The sequence below is a fragment of the Terrapene carolina genome, unplaced genomic scaffold (genome assembly GCF_002925995.2).
Source record: "Terrapene carolina triunguis isolate 2854851 unplaced genomic scaffold, T_m_triunguis-2.0 Scaffold58, whole genome shotgun sequence".
In the NCBI taxonomy this organism is placed as follows: domain Eukaryota; kingdom Metazoa; phylum Chordata; order Testudines; family Emydidae; genus Terrapene; species Terrapene triunguis.
In genome coordinates, this window is record NW_020664409.1 from 30928498 (window position 1) to 30944455 (window position 15958).

Here is a 15958-nt window from a genome sequence, read left to right on the forward strand (position 1 = left end):
AATGGGGCAGACAATCGCCAGAGCTGGTGAATATTCCAATACTTAGATTTACCAGACCTGCACAAAACAGCTTCTATAATACCTCACTGGTCACCCAGAAGCCAACAACACAATTCCCTTAAAGCAACCCAGCCTCAGGCCTCCACCAGACACCCAAGTCAAATATGATGAGGATTACTGAAAATCTTATTAACCATATAAGAAAGTTCTATCAATCCCAAAGGATCGGACACATTACCTTCCAGGTTAATGAATGTTCCAGATCTTACCCAATTCTTATTAACTAAACTAAGATTTATTAAAAAAGAAGAGAGAGAGAGAGAGAGAGGGTGAGTATTGGTTAAAAGATCAATATATACATATAGACATGAGTACAGTTCTGAGATCAGATTCATAGTAGAGATGGTGAGCTTTGAAGTTGAAAAGAGTTCTTTTAGAATTAGTCCATAGGTTATATTCCAATGTCCATATTCAGGGTGATCCAGACAGGACTCTGGAGATCTCAGTCTTACGGCTTAAGCTTCCCCTGCATGAAGCATCGAGCAGATCCAAGATAACAGAATCCGGACCTAAGGGTTTTTTTTACAGTTCCAGGTCTTCTCTCAACAGGTCGGAGTCCTTAGGCGAACAATAGGCAATCATGGAGACTTTGAGGTAGACCTATTTCCTAAACATCACCAGTAATTAGCTACACAGATTAACGTAAGGCAATTTATCCATTGGGCAGTTTATCACAAACTTTAAAGAGACATATAGACAATGACATTATTTCACCCAAGATTCATCTAAATGTTAATATTCCCTTTTGATCTCTGAATCAATAGCTATACTGGCAGACAGGAACTGTCTGTTTACATGGCTAACATCTAACAAGATACAAATAAACACATACAATTAGTATCACTAATTCTCTAACAATACAAGTTTGAACTTCAGAGCTCTAGCCTATCTAACATGGACTGGCCCTAATTACCATTCATATATTTTTCTAACGTGTCTCTAAAGGTTGACTCTGGGTCATTTATCCTGCAGGATGCTTAACCCTTTCTAGTTATGCATCACACTTTGTTTAAGATTCATTGCAATTATATAACAGTGGTAGCAACAATGATTTGCATGGTCATATTTTAATCAGATAATGTCACAGTCACCTTGGTTAATGTGTAAGCAAAAGCCTAATGGGAAGAAATTGTCTCAAGAAAAATTGTACTCCATTTTGCTTAATACTCCATTTCGCTAGTTTTGAATTAGTAAGAAGAAATTGTAGCCTTGAATTAGAAAGAAGAAATTGTTCTGAGTTTATTCTTTACTGATTGTGTTAATAATTGTTCTTAAAAGGATAGAAGTTTTATGGCTGTAATTGCCTTATTTACTGTTTGGTGTGAGTACAAAATGTATGGTAATTAACTGAAAAAGGACAGCTGGGCCAGATGGTCAAGAAGGAAGTGGAGGAGCTGAGAGGCACAACTTTCACCCGGATGGCAGATTGATGACCCTAAAGCAAAGGCATACACCCCAAGGACAAGATAAAGAGTGGAGCCAGAGGGATGAAATAAGAAACAGCTGCGGATAACTCCCACTAACAGCCCAAATAATGCTGATTGGAGCAATCTTGAACAGCTCCCGTGTAACACAGCAAGGTCCAGAGACTTGTATGGGAACTTATTACTATGAAAAAAGGGTGTATTGCCATGGGAATTTGGGTTCATTCTGGAAGATGATGAGATACTACAGTGATGAGTATGGTATAAAAACCTATATAGAATAGCTCTGTTAAAGGAATACTTTTAAGGAGACTGACCTAGTTGAATTGGAATAATTGGGGATAAAATAGCTACTTGAAAGGATATGGGACAGACCACTTTCCATTGGTTACCCACTCGGGACCCATGAGGGAAAACCCCTGGGCTTTGCACAGCCTCACTGATCTCAATGGGGCCCTACAAGAGTGCAGGGGTCCACCTGTGCATAACAGCTTGCAGGATCATGTACTTAGGGGGTTAAGAAGTAAGCCTATGGTAACATATTCTTCTTCACAGTAGTATGGGATTATCAAAAGCAGAGGTTTTACTCATTGATCAGATAGAGGTTCTATTTTGCTTACTTAAAAAAAATGTAAGGGCATTATTCTCCTAGATCCTGCTTATTTTAGAATATTTCTCCTAGTGATTTATTTATTGGGGTTTGTGTGTGCATCTGCTAGTCTTAAGCCTTAAGAAATACTAATTCACTCATTTTTGCTTATTTTATTGACTTGTACTTCAGTGGAATTATAGGGTGTACTATGATGTTGTGGGGATTTTTTCCCCCCATTCATCAAGAGTTTATTCAAGTCTAGCAACAGCAATAAATAATATTACAGAGGAAAGGAAGCATTTTTCAACTGTCTTTAGCAGGTGTTCTCTCAGAATACATTACACACTTCAGGACCTTCCAATTATTTGCATTTGTTTTGTAACTATAGCTAAGTTTAGAAATATGGTGGGAACATGTCCTGTTTGCATACCGGAAGAGGGACATTTAAATTTGGTGTGAACATTAACCTAAAAAGCCTCTGTCACGTGGTGATGGGGGCTCAAAGGGGAGATAGATCCAGTCCCACCTGTGAATAATCAGTGTTGTGGTGCTAGGGAGCAGGTGATAGCTTGAGGAGCAGCTGGTTCTCATAAAGGCCAGAAAGAGTTCCACTGAGGTAGAAAAACTGTAAGAAGCAGCTAGGTTTCTCTCGTAGGTGTAGGGGAAAGAAACTGTTAGGTGATTTCTCAGGCATTTGGTTTGGGGAATAAGAGCCATAGGGGGTATAGAGTTGGGAGAGAGGTACCTGGTATAGAAACCAGAGCCTGGATGATGATGCATTAAGGATGCCTCCACTGAATTACAGCATAGCCCTGGAACTAGGGGAAGTAGTTTATGAGTCTAGGCTCACTGGAGTGAGACCACAACCTGGCTGTTGATTATGGGGAAGCCTACCTGAATGGCAACACAGCTCCAGAAAGGAGCCCTGGAATCAAGGAAAAAATGTTTGTGAGTTTAGGGCTTGGAGGGGGGCCTAGTGAAAAGACTGCCTAGAGAGGGACTGACAGAGTGACCTGGATTGAAGGGTACTGGGGGCAGCTGGAACCTGAAGTCTTGGAACAAGCATGAGTTGGAGCCCAAAAAGGAAGGGCTTGGGGCTGAAGGGGCAAAAGGTATTCTGTAAGAGCTTAATAAACTCCTCCCCCCCCCCCCAAGAGTGGGAAATGGTATAGTACTCTGGTTTATGAATGAATTATTGGAAGAAGCAGGAGGGAATTGAGTGCAAGGGGATCTACCATGACAGATGTACTCTGTGGCTACAGCCTCATGGTACGTGTGCCTGAGAAACAGTCTCTTTTTTTTCCAACTGTCACCACAGCAGTTGAGATCACCTGATGTAATTGAACTAATACTCACTAGACTTAAAAAAATGGGAGTCTGGTGGCAGGATTTTGTTAGTTGAGGGACTTTAGCTCCGAAATGCCATTCCCACACCCATACACAAAAGTCTGATGCTCGGTCCCCTAGGTTTTTTCCTGAATGGTGATTATATGGATTGGGTGTAGCTCAGTGGTGGATGAGAGGTTTCTACCACTGAAACTGAGTGAGCTAATGTAGTTTATTTTTTTAGTCTTGTTCAATAGTCCCAGACTACCTGATGGGGAATTTTTTTTTTTAATTATTATTTTAGTTTAAAAATCAGGGTTTTTTTAAAGTCCAATTTGGATATGTTCAACTCGGATCTAGGGGCCTATGCTACTACCTAAACAAAGTGATTTAAGGAGAAATCAAGAATGGTAGACTGTAAATTAATGTCTGTAACTTACAGATCTGTAGGTATTACAATATTCAAACATAAAAATATAGCTTCTGCTGTCTCACATTGTCTCTGAAATAGACATGGGAATTTATTTTTTTTATTGAATGACCCTGTCACCTCCCACTTTTGCCAAAAACCCTTTCATTAAAAATATCTTTAGGGTAAAGCAAGTATGTCATAACTAATATAAATTCTCTGTGAGAAATAACTCACTTCTCAGGTGAAGAGAAATTGCTTGTAACTGAGGCTAGGAAGTACAGAAAGGGCTCTTGTGAAGAGGCAGACTAAGAAATAAAGCAGGATTGCAAAAACCAAAAAAACCCTGATGTAATCTAGCAATAGGCCACAGAAAGCCAAATGGCACCAACCAGCATAATAGGATCACTGAAAAGTCCTGATTACATTAAACAGGAAATATAAAAGCTATGGGTTGACTCTTGGAATCCTTATTCAGGCCAAACTTTCATCAAAGTCTTCAGGAGTTTTGAGAGAAGAAGGACCGTAGGCTCTGGTTCAATACTTCTTTAAACAGAGCTTCACATTTCAGGACCAAGTCAAGCTTTTATTCATAGAGATGATCTTTGAAAACAATTGTCCAATTAACATTAATGTATTTTTCTAGCAAATGCGCATAATACTTTGTTTTTTGAGGCACAAGGATCATGACAATACAATAAACTAGGGCATTTTAGAATTGTCATTCATTCATTAATAGTCCCAGGTCCAAATTGTGCTCTTGCTTCCTTAAGGTTCAGGGAAGAAAGCAGAATAATTGGTGCAACCTCATTCAAAGCAGCAGAAGTCTGAGTGAAGAGGGTCTTCTACATCCTACCTTCTCTTCCAGCTAGTGTATGTAGACTCTCCATTACCACTCTAGAGTGAGACACTACGTGTGGATGAGATCAGGGCATGGATGAAGCTAGCTGGCTGAGACTCAATCCAGAGAAGACTGAGGTGATGTAAATTGGTTTGGAGAAAAAGCTGGACGAGATGGCTGAGAGCATCACAATCTATCATTGATGAGGTTTGCTCTACATATGGTGGGGGAGGTACAAAATCTAGGAGGCTAGATGTAAGAGCAGGCAGCAGCTATGGCAATATTCATTTTTTCTGTTTGTACACAGCCAGAAGATTGCATTCGTTTCTTTTGGATGCAGACTTTGCAACTGTTATGCATGTCTTTGTCACCTCCGGATTATACTGCTGTGGTGTACTCGATGGGACTACGTCTCTAGGCGCTATCTGAAATTGAAGCAGTTGCAGAATTAAGAGGCTTGTTTGTTATATGATACATCTTGCTGGGAGCACATGACGCTACTGCTTTTGGATCTGTACTAGCTACCAGTTAAGTAGCTGGTAGACTTTAAAGGATGGGTTTTGGCCTTTAGACAGGGCCGGCTCCTGCTTTTTTGCCACCCAAAGCGGTGAATGAAGAGACAAAAAAGATAAAGCCGCAATCGGCAGCACTTCGGCCGCAGCTCTATCGCGCTGCTTCATTCTTTGGCGGCAATTTGGCAGCTGGTTCTTCCCTCCAAGAGGGACCCGCCGCCGAAGACTCGGACGTGCCGCCCCTTTCCATTGGCCGCCCCAAGCACCTGCTTCCTGCGCTGGTGCCTGGAGCCGGCCCTGCCTTTAGAGCTCTAAATGGCCTGGGGATTACTATCTGAAAGACCACAACTTTCCAGACCATACTGCCCTAGATGAGATCAGTGAGGGTGCCTGCATTAGCAAGTATGAGTGAGCAATAAACAAGATTCCTGTCTGATTGCACATAGCTGCCTGCCAGTGAGCTGTGCATCTCTCTCTCATCATCATCTGATGAGTTGAAAGGACCATACTGCTGAAGGTGCCCTTCACAGTGTAATTATCTAGTAAAGAAGGTTGCTTCATTCCTTTATAGTTCTAAGAATAGTGATATTGCTATGTAAAGCCAATCCTGCACAGAAAAGAACCTAAACGCTCTGTCTGTGCCTTGGTTGTGGATCTTGCTGGAGTTTGGTACATAAAGTTCTGCTGAGCCAGCTTTCCAGGGAAACCTTAGAATCAGCTCCTCGCTTATCGTGACTACTTTCCAGATTATCCTCTGTGCAAATTTCCCCTGTCTGCCCTTCCCCCAACATCAATATGAAAATTAACAGAGAGTTGTAATTATTGTACACGATGCTCTTAACACAGCCTTACCTGCACACCCACTGTGAGGGTCATGTATAAAACTATGACTGGGGAAAGAGTATCTCAGTAGTAATTCCAGTGACTCTCAGGGAGTGGAGGTTACTTCATATGCTATGAGCGTAATCCTGGCCTCACTGAAGTCACGCCAGTGACTTTTGTGGAGGCAGGGTTTCACTTAATGACTGTAGCCATTATCTGGCCAGCAACTCTAGCTCTATTGATCTCTTAAGGATTGGGTTAATATCCACTTTGCCCTTTAACAAGTTAGCTAGTATTTGTGTTAATAGGAAAGCTTGCTTTACACATCTACCTGATGGAAGATTTGAATACCATTGGTATGTTTACTTTGTGTGGTGAAGAGTACAGTATGCACCCAGCAAACGTGTTTACAGGCTCAGCATTTGGATCCTAGAGAAGGATGATAGGGCGTGCATATGAAGACTTCGGCTTAATTGCATATCGCTCCTGGATCTGTCTGACCTGGAAAAATGCTGTAGTTAGATATGCAGTAATACACAATTTTTAAGAGATCATGATGTCTGTCTCCCCCTGCCCCTCCCACATGAGGCTGTTGTGTGTTGCTGGAACCCTGAGGAGGGCCCCCTCAAGAGTCTGTCGCCTGTGGCTGGAACCTTGAAGGGGGCCCCCTGAGGGTGCTGTCACCTGTCGCTGGAATCCTGCCGGGCCCCGCTGGCTGCCAGTTCCAGTCCCACGGCCCCTGGGGCTAAAACAGAAAATGTCAGGGAGGTCTCTGGAAGTCATGGATTCCATGACTTCCATGACATAAACGTAGCCTTACCTATGTGTAAAGTGTGTTTGGTTTAGAAGTTGCTCTGCAAAGTCTGTGCATTACTTGTGTCAACTGTTCCTGAAGGGTTAAAAACTAGAGTACCTGTGAGGGTGGTACACTTGGGAGGGTGTGTTTGAGGGACTGGGTTTTCTTGGGGGATTAGTGCTGGTCCTGTGCCCCAGGGCAGTGGGGCTGCAGCAATTCATTTCCTAGAAATCGCATCAGACAGAGAGCGCATGCCTAAAAGGCCAAAATCAGCCATTGCAGATGGAACCTAGCCAGACTAAGAGGAGCTTAAAAGCACCTGGATTCACAGCATAGATTCAAACACAGCTACCTGGTGAGTACACCTCTACCTCAATATAACGCTGTCCTCTGGAGCCAAAAAATCTTACCGTGTTATACATGAAACCCCGTTATATCGAACTTGCTTTGATCCACCGGAGTGTGCAGCCTCCCCCCACCCCCCCGGAGCACTGCTTTACTGCGTTATATCCAAATTCGTGTTATATTGGGTCGCATTATATCGAGGTAGAGGTGTATCCATAAAAGGGAGCTAACCCCCTCCCCCTTATGGACACCCAGCCAGTCAGTTAGCTATAAAATCCCTCATAGTAGCTGTTCTCTTCTTGCTTTACCTGTAAAGGGTTAAAAAAGTCTACAGGTAAAGGAAGGGAGTGGACACCTGACCAAAAGACCCAATGGGAAGACTAGAATTTTTTTTAAAATTGGGGGGGGGGGGACTTTCCCTTTGTGTCTGTTGTTCTTCTCTGGGGAAGAGGGCAGCAGTTATGCTATGAGAAGCTGAAGGCCAGGTATGAAAATCATCAGAATCAGACCTAGAAATTGCTTATTTGGCAACCCAGATATGTAAGTAGATCAGAAATGTCTAGAAAGACGTGATTAGGTTTATTTCTTTTATTTTGTAAGGCTTGTGGACTCCTCTGTGCTAACCCCAAATGCTTTTGTTTTGCATGTAACCTTTAAGCTGGACCTCAAAAAGGTTATTCTTGATGTTTAATTTTTGTAAGTGGGATTTTTAAATCTAGTAAAAGCCTAAGATCCAGATATATTTTCTTTCTTTTTGTTTTTAATAAAATTTACCTTTTTATTTTTAGAACAGGATTTGGATTTTTGTGTCTTAAGTTTGTGCACATGTTTTTTAATTATCTGGTTGCAACAGCTGATTTCTTTGTTTTCCTTTCTCAGGTCTTCCCTGTGGGGCGGGGGGTGAAAGGGCTTGAGGGTATCCCACGGGAAGGAAATCCCAAGTGCACCTTCCTAGGTTCCCAGGGGTTTTGCATTTGGGTGATGGCAGCTTCTACCCAGCCAAGGTCAGAGAAAAACTGTAACCTTGGGAGTTTAATACAAGCCTGGAGTGGCCAATATTAATTTTGAGAGTCCTTGCAGGCCCCCACCTTCTGCACTCAAAGTGCCAGAGTGGGGAATCAGCCTTGACAGGAGCTCAGCGAGGACTGTGAACACCTTGCTTGCAGGAAGTAGATGGTTTGAGGATCAGATTGTTGTTCATTCAGTGTTGTCTGGTCATTTTTATTAAACCCCAAGGTATGTAAGGACAGTCAAATTTTTTGTGAACACATTGCAATAGGTGAAATCTGCTGTCTCTGAAGGATAGTCAACCATATATGACATAACTGACTGCGATGGGGTATACCAACCACACACTGGATCTGAGAGGGTTAAAACACAATATCGGGCCGAGGAAGCCCTGCCCCTCCAGAACTGCCAAGCATGCTCCGACTGGAGGAGTGGTTTAAAAGGAGTTCAGAAGCCCAGGCAAAGGGTGGTGGACTGGCTGCAGGAGCCTTCTCCAGGAAGCTAGACAGAAGGCTGAGCCTGAGAGGAGACCAGAGTGGGTAAGGCTCACAGGCAGAGCTGTCTCAACTACCACCTGTCACCCTTTGAGAACCAGCTGGTCCTGCAGGACCCTGCTCCATTTGACTCTTTTGTTATGTGATTGATGGTTTGGACTGTAGGGGCCAAGCCCCAAACTGAAGGGACATATAGCTAGGAAGTAGCATCAGGCAGCAAACTTAGACTCGCTCCAGGGAGGACCCTGCCAATGTTGCTTCCCACAGGGCCCTGGGCTGGGACCTAGTAAAGAGGGAGGGATTGAGTCCCCCTACCATACCTCTTAAGGGCCAAGGCCCAGATGTGGTTGGAGAGCTGAAGATTCCCAGTTTAGGGAGAAGAACAGGCAACTCTACTGTCCTGACAGAGAGGCAAGTCATATATGCTATCCACTATGTCTGCTAGGCCACCCAGTCCTCTGAGCACCCTATCACACTGATTCACAAATCCCATGATGCCTTATGTGATTCAGTAACAGATTTCACTTGCCATTGTGGACGTACGTGATAGAGTGTCAAGACTGTTTCCACAATCTGTAACAGTTCGTGGCATAAAGGTCTTATAGAATGTTCTCCTTGTATATAGGTGTTATACCTACTGGTTCTGCTGATTGAGCTTCTGCTGGTAGGGCTATTAAAATAATAAAGGCAGCTTTTCTTGTTTTGTGGCTAGAATAATTGTTTTCCTCCATGTAGAAATGAAGAATACCAAGTTTTGATTGAAATTGCTAGGGAATTGAGGGAGGCAGAATGTATTTAATCTGAGTTTGGTACATTAGTAGGTCTAGTAATTGTTTTAGAAAAGCAAACATTTATTTGAGAACTGTAAAACTGAGTCTGTTTTATTAATACATACTAAAAAACCTTGATTCACAAGAAGTGTACTTCAGAACTAAATGTCCTACCTACAATCTTGCTATCTGTCATCCACAATGACCATAAAATCTCATCCAAGCAGCTTTTGATTTCACATACATCTTCATGAATACCTTCCAGAAACAATACAATGCTACATAGCTGTCACTTTCTATCAAGGGGACTAAAGGGTTACAATAAATTGTCTCTTTTTGAAGGCAAGTTGTACCTGTCCTTTTGCAAAAAATAATCTGCCCAGCCATCCATGATGCAGTAGCCTGTATCAATCTAGACATACCAAAAAAGCCACAGGCACTGGCTGATGTGTAGAAATCTGACATGTTTAGGTTTTAAGAGTAGTAGAAGTATGTGATGTCACTGTTGGAAAGGCAACTGGCTGAGTACTGTCTCCAGTCCAATTCCCTTATGAAACCTACACTATGTCCATTTTTATTCCAGAAGATTTAATTAAACAGATTAATATTTTGAATAAGATGTAACTGTTTTTTCTACATGAAGAAAATCTTAGCCCAGCTCTTACTAATGTAGGCTCTAGACAAAGTTAACAATGAAATCCTAGCCCCACTGAAGTCACTGGCAAAATTCCCATTAACTTAAGTGGGGCCTGGATTTCACCCAATAAAACTTTTATCACTGACTTCAATGAAAGCACAAACAACCCCTTAACCTAATAAAGCTGCTGCCTGCACACAATGCAAATCCTACTCTATGTCTTGGCAGCAGAGGTATGCAACAAAGCAGAATGAGCTCAGCTAAATCTATGGGGGGCACATATGGACCTTGCTAAATTTATGTGGCATGACTAAGGTCAGTAGTGAATGCTGTGTGCTTTTAAGATTTTTAAATCAGTGTTTTAATCCCCAATTTCAAACAACCTATATTGGAAAGGTTGGACATTTGTCTGTACTGAATATTTCTTAGCACCCGTATCCAAAAGTGACTCAGTGCTCCACAGAGTATCCAATGTGTTGCTCTCTTGTGTTGAAGTAGAACAGAACCTTTAAAATAAATTGATTTTTAAAAGAATATTTTTCCTGTGCTCCCTAATAAGGAAATGGACTTTAACTTCAATGCAAATAGTTTTATTCCATTACCAAGAGATTTCCTGCTGCAACCACAGGCACTCAGGCTTCAATAAATTTCTAGCTATGGTGTAATATTTTGTTACAGAATATACACCACTGATTATTTCTGTGCCAGGAAATTCATATACTCAGAATACCAGAGACGAGGGATGAATATGCAGGGCTGTCCCTACCCATACGCAAAGTATGCAGCTATGTAGGACATCAGGAAATGTGGGGCACCCCTGCTCTGCCTCTTCCCCATGGCCCCTGCCCCTGCTCTGCCCTAGCTCCACCTCTTCCCACCCCTCCTCCACCCCAGCCCTGCCCCCACACCCCTGAGAACTGCAGCGGGGATGGGCCTGCACTCACAGGCGGCAGTAAGTGGAGCGACCTGGCCCCAGCCTGCTCCGCTCCCCTGGCTCCCAGCCACGCTGCCAGTGAGTGCTGGGGGGAGGTTCCCCCCCGACCCCCAAGCCTCAGAGCCAGGGGGGCAGAGTGGAGCGGGCTGGGGCCGGGTCACTCCACTTCCCTTGCCCCATGAGTGTGGGGTCAGGCCTGCCCTGCACTCACCAGGCAGCAGGAAGTGGAGCAACCCGGCCCCGACCCAGTCCCAACCCGCTCCGCCGGCTCGTGCTGGGGGGCAGTTTCCTGCCAGCCCTCCCGCCCCCACAGGGGTGCTGTGTAGGGCACCAAAATGGCTAGGGATGGCCCTGTGAATATGAATGACTAAATGGTTCAGAGTCTGTCTCCCTGTCTGCCCATGTGTGTTCAGCACAGCACCTTCTCTATAGTATAATGTTTAGTCTAGTTTTCTAAGTTCCAAACAAAGCAGTGGAGTTTCAACCACTTCCCTTGGGAGATTAACCAAAGCCAAACATAGCTCACTGTCAAGACGTTTTCTTGGTATATATTTGGGGCAATAAGGCCTCCTGTACAAATGGATGCCTGGGGTCTGAATGTTAGGGCCTGGCATGGGATTTATTGAGGAGAGAGTGAATGACTAGAGAGGCATGCAGGAGCCCAGTACACAAGCAAGACAAAGCCGTGCAGCTGGAGATGCAGGCTTGCAGAGAGAAGATATAGCTGCTCACAACTGGGAATGCAACCAGGGATCCAAATGATCCCTTTTTTAACCTCTGTTAAAAGGACTCACTGGGGTTCCACGCAGTATACACATATCTAACGTCCACTGGCAAACTGAAGGGAGCAATGGCTGATTTGTGTGAATTGCTCAAAAGACAGTTCAATTAAACAAATCATGGTGTATTCACTTTTATTGTATTAATTTAATTCCTTTATTTACTGAAGACGAGTCTGTGATGCTGGTAAACTCTGACCAAGGCCGTCGGCTTTAGCTAAGAACTGACAAACTCATAGCTGGAAAACAAACCAGCTCATATGTATGTTAGTTTTGTTCAGAATAGATATTAGTCTTACAAGAATGTATTTATTTATTGTTTAGAGTCTATGAAATGCTTGTATATTGCTGGGTCCATTAATCTCACTTGCAATGTCTGTATTCCATGCTATAAGGAAATATGTAGTGTAGTTGTGCCGGTCCCAGGATATTGCAGAGACAAGATGGGTGAGGTAATATCTTTTATTGGACCAACTTCTGTGAAAGAGACAAGCTTTTGAGCCAGCGAGGAAGAGCTCTTTATCACTCAAAAACTTGTCTCTCGCCAACAGAAGTTGGTCCATTAAAAGATATTACCTCCCCTACCTTGTCTTTCTAATAATGAAATAATGTAAGTTTTGCTTTATAACTTTGAAAATGTTTGCTCTGAACTTGTGAACGCAAGCACAGGAATTATCCCACCCACCCAAGAGAATTACCAAAAATTAAGTTGGCCAATCTTAAAACAAAAAACTTTAATTGCCACAGCCACCCTGGAAGAAATACGTGCAGAAGGCCTCATTCCATTGGTTTGAATGCTGAAAGCGGTAACTAAAAATAGTTGACATGAAGATTTTTCATCTCTTTGCTGTTTGAACTCTTATAGGGCCAACAACATCAAACTAAGGCAGAGATGCACAGGGGTTACCCGTAGGCTGACTGAAAGACATTTTGAATTGACAGATTATCAAATCTCTGTCATCTTTAGGACTCACAGATGGTAACTCATTTGTGTGTATGTGTTTGCTTCCTTTAATCTTCAAATAACTCTCATTTATTTTTCCTAGTTATCAAACCTTTAGATAGTTTATTACAGGACTGGCTACAGGCATTGTCTTTGGTGTACGGTCTAGGGCAGTGGTTTTCAAAGCTGGTTGGCCGCTTGTTCAGGGAAAGCCCCTGGCGGGCCAGTTTGTTTACCTGCCGCGTCCGCGGGTTTGGTCGATCGCGGCTCCCACTGGCCACGGTTCGCCGCTCCAGGCCAATGGGGGCTGTGGGAAGGGCAGCCAGCACATCCCTCGGCCTGCACTGCTTCCCGCCGCCCCCATTGGCCTGGAGCGGCGAACCGCGGCCAGTGGGAGCCAGGACTGGCCGAACCCGTGGATGCGGCAGGTAAACAAACCGGCCCGGCCCGCCAGGGGCTTTCCCTGAACAAGCGGCGAACCAGCTTTGAGAACCACTGGTCTAGGGTACCAATTGATCTGGGGTAAGTGACTGGTCTCTTGGGACTAGAAGCAACCTGAATATTTTGTGATTTTTGATGTAAGTGACCAGTTATCATTAAGTGCAGCTTGCCTGGTTGGCAAGATAGACTGGAGAGTCTGAGTAGACTGTCTGACTCCCAAAAGACAGTGATGTAGGAGTTCACATTTGTTACTGGCTTAGTGAAATCTAATTATAGAACATACCACCAGTTTGGGGTGTCTGCCCTGCTTTTGACATTCTGCCCTGAGGTTGGTACTCATGGTCATGAACCACTCCAGGCAGCATGACATAGTCCACAGTCTATAAGGAGAATGTGAACTACTACTGATCATTGATTTGTGTAACAGTAGAACCTAAAGGACCCTACTGAGATTGGGGCCCTATTGTGCTAGGCAAAGCTGTAAAAAATGGTACTGCCAAGACTTCACAACCTAAACAGATAAGACAGGTGGGTAAGAGGGGAGAACGGAGGTGAAGTGACTTGTACAAGGTCACACAACAGGCAGATAGAAGAGCCAGGAATGGAACAATCTGACTCCTACACCTGGTGGCTACGGGACCATGCGGCTGCCCCAAGCGGCAGGGGAAAAATAAGAGGAAAAAAAAAAAAGCCGATCAGCGGCACTTCGGCAGCAGCTCAATCACGCCACTCCATTCTTCGGTGGCAGTTTGGCAGCGGGTCCTTCTCTCCCTCTTTGGCGGCGCTTCGGCGGCAGCTCAAAGAGGAAGAGAGGGACTGAGGGACCCGCTGCCGAATTCCCGCCGAAGACCTGGATGTGCCGCCCCGATACCGGATGGAGTGCCACCCCTTAATATTGGCCACTCCAAGCACCTGCTTCCTTAGCTGGTGCCTGGAGCTGGCCCTGGCTGCCGCTCAACTATATAGATAGTGGAGAAAATACAATGAAAGTACATCCAGTCATTGAGACAAACTTAGTGGAAGCATGAATATTGCTGGGGGAAACTTGATAAGACTGATACTATCAACTGGTATTCAGCCCCCAAACCTGGAAAGGAACAGAGATTAGTGGATGGTGCGCTACAGATTGCTGCTGCTACAGAAAGAGGTTTACTAAAAAGCTCTCAATGCAAGTGTAGTAAACTACCCATGCCTGAAATAAAGTTTCTGAATTAAAATTCTCATTAGGTAGGGAGGATTGAATGCTTTTCAGTGCAGTTTATGTAAAAATGTAGATGAAAACGCTATTTAAATGCATGGCTTATGCAAAACATTTGGTAGTTCAATGGCAAAAATTAACTGATGCAGAGTTAAGGTTGCTTGGTGGAATGTCAACCCCTTGCTGAGTGCTGACCTGAGCAAAACTCAAACTTCTGAAAACCAGGTAATGCCCTCTGCCCTCTTGCACCAATGATCCAATGCACCCTATTAACACACATACCTTTACTCTACCAACCCCATAGTTGCTGAAATGTGCAAGCTCTTCATCTCTTATTTTCTACCCACAGGATCTAACACTATTACAGGGGGGACACACACACATTGTCCATGCCACCCTGCCTCTGTTCCCCTGGCACTGGCAGTAGCCAATGGGAATTATTTGCATACACTCCAGATGCAGTCAATGTATTAGGTGTACCTACACTAAATGATAGAGGCAAATGGTGCTTTGCAATGGTGTTTGCAACGTGAGAACATATGTGGATTACTTTGAGGTGAGTAAGCAGAGCTGCGATTATGATATGAGGAGATCTATGTTTTGTACCCTCTCGTGTGAGCAAAGGGAAAAGCTGCATGTGTCCCTTCAGGACCAGTGTGCATCATGTCAATGCAGAACTGTGTAAGTTATGTCAGAAGTAGGGAACAGGGCTATTATTATTAGCAGTGAGGTGGAACATGATATGAGAGGATTCTAATGCTTTAACGATGGTTAAGTGAATGTGTAGATTGAGATGCTTTGTAAGGGAGTTATAAAGTAGTTCCTAAGGGCTTGTCTTCACTACCCGCCCGGATTGGCGGGTAGAAATTGATCTCTCGGGGATCGATTTATCACGTCTCGTTGGGACGCGATAATTGATCCCCGAATCGACGCGCATACTCCACCAGCCCAGGTAGGAGTAAGCACCGTCGATGGGGGAGCCGCGGCAGTCGATTTGCCACCGTCCTCACAGCGGGGTAAGTCGGATCAGATACGCCGAATTCAGCTATGCTATTTGCGTAGCTGAATTTGCGTATCTTAAATTGGGCCCCCCCCCCCTTAGTGTAAACCTAGCCTAAGTTGTATACATGTAATATTCTTTCTGGGGAGCTGGCTCAGTGTGGAACTGTATGCCGGGATCTGGAACCTCCTGAATCGCACAGTGCCAAGAGGCAGTGTGAGTACGTGCATATTGAGGCATTGCTCAAAGAAGGTAGAGAGAAAGTGATGTGAGCAAACTTCTTCCTCCTCTCCCTCCCCCCCCCCGCATTTGTCATTTAATAGTGTTAGATTAGTGGTTCTCAAACTTTTGTACTGGTGACCCTTTCATATAGCAAGCCTCTGAGTGCGACCCCCCCTTAAATATATTAAAACATGTTTTTAATTTATAACACCATTATAAATGCTGGAAGCAAAGCGGGGTTTGGGGTGGAGGCTGACAGCTCACGACCCCCCATTTCTGTAATGATTTTTACCTTAAGAATAAAGTAGGCTTGCTAGAAAGAGCTGTGTGGTAGCTTATATCTGTAGCAACTACACTGTTATCCGTGTCTGAAGAGAAAGCAAGCAGGTGTCCTAGGGGAAACCT